Source organism: Cynocephalus volans, chromosome X (genome assembly GCF_027409185.1).
Source record: "Cynocephalus volans isolate mCynVol1 chromosome X, mCynVol1.pri, whole genome shotgun sequence".
In the NCBI taxonomy this organism is placed as follows: domain Eukaryota; kingdom Metazoa; phylum Chordata; class Mammalia; order Dermoptera; family Cynocephalidae; genus Cynocephalus; species Cynocephalus volans.
The window spans coordinates 180,341,487-180,342,998 of record NC_084478.1 but is presented as its reverse complement, the minus strand read 5'-3'; the positions used below and the strand labels follow the sequence as shown (position 1 = coordinate 180,342,998).

At 52.2% G+C, this 1,512-nt stretch overlaps 1 pseudogene; it reads left to right on the top strand.

The window, feature by feature from the left end:
• Nucleotides 1-1,058: 1,058 nt before the first annotated feature.
• Nucleotides 1,059-1,305, top strand: LOC134367713 (cytochrome c oxidase subunit 6B1-like; annotated as a pseudogene).
• The last annotated feature ends 207 nt before the right edge of the window (nt 1,306-1,512 follow it).

Genomic DNA, 1,512 nt, shown 5'->3' with positions numbered 1-1,512 from the left:
ATAAGTAAGGAGCTCCTATCCCCACTCCTTCCCAAAGCCACCTCTACCTAACATGCAAGTGCAACCATCTGAATGCTCAGTCCAAACAGGAAGGAGTCCAGACTCGAGAGACTGGTGGTTATTAGATAATCCACGAGAGCAAGTGTTCCCTTTCTTCCTTCCCCACCTCCCCAGTCCGCATTCCCTGCATTCCTGGACAGTCCATATCACTCCTCTTTGTGCTTCAGTACACTCCGCCCTGTTTCCGAACAGGATCTGAGGCACCGCCTTGCACAAGCAGCTGGGAAGAGGGAGCATAGCACAGGCAGAGCTGACTGACTGGTACAGTACCGCCTTCGCTTTGCCTCTTCTGTCTGATGGGATCCCGGGGGGCTAGGGCTCCATCAGACGTGCCGGCCATCACTCCAAATTCCACCAGCCTCCTGCAAAGTAGCGTGACCCCCATCTCACTGGAATTTTAACTCAGAAAGATAAGCTGTGTAGACCAAGGGAGCAGTCAGGGATCTGAGTGGGATAGGATGCCCTTCTACAATGAGATGAGAGGGAAGAGACACGGAATTGCACACAGGGGAATGAGCTTCAAAAGGAGAAATATTTTGTAGCTAGCTGTATGGGCGGCCATAAGGGACCGACTCCAACATATTTTGCCTCCCACATTGGAAGCAGAGCCAGGAGGAGCCCATTCTTGGCCTTCCTGGGGCTGGAAGCATGTCGGGTGTGTCTGAGCAATGCGGAGTCCTTCCCAGGAGGCGCAGATACCCAGTGGAGTGGCTTTCAGCAAAGGGCTGGAGCACTAAGAGTGCACAGTCTCTCATTCCAGACCCTACCCTTGGGCTGCACGACAATTGTGGGTTGAGGTGGGACAGCGGGCAGGCGTGAGGCCAGGCAAGTCTGGGGCTGGAGCTCACCAAAGCCCAGTCAATGGTTCCCTGCCCCCAAACAGGCATGCAGGATAGGGGTCAGGTGCGGCTCAGTTATGCAATGGTAGCCACACCAATAACTTAGGCATCCAGCACTGAGCTTCAAGTGCTTCAAGAGCATCTTGAGGAGTCAGCACCATGGCAGAAGACATCAAGACCAAAATCAAGAATTACAAGTTTGCTCCTTTTGACAGCCATTTCCCCCTCCAGAACCAGACCAGAACTACCTGGACTTCCACCGCTGCGAGAAGGCAATGACCACTAAAAAAGCAATGTTTCTGTGTGTGAGTGGTACCACTGTGTGTACATGTCCCTCTACCCCATAGCCTGAGTCTCAGCTTGGGATGACTATTGGGCTGAAGGCACATTTCCTGAGAAGATCTGATCTGGATGCACCTCACCTCTCCTCTGTCTTCTGTCCTTCTCCTGGGGTGTGGTAAAGGGAGACCTACCCTGGGACCCTGAAGCATGACTTAACTAATAATAAAAACACATTGGAAACCTGTGAAAATAAATAAATAATAACTGAGGCATCTGAAATGCCCAAGGGGTGAGAGTCTGAGCTCCAACCCAGCTCCAAGCATCCAGACCC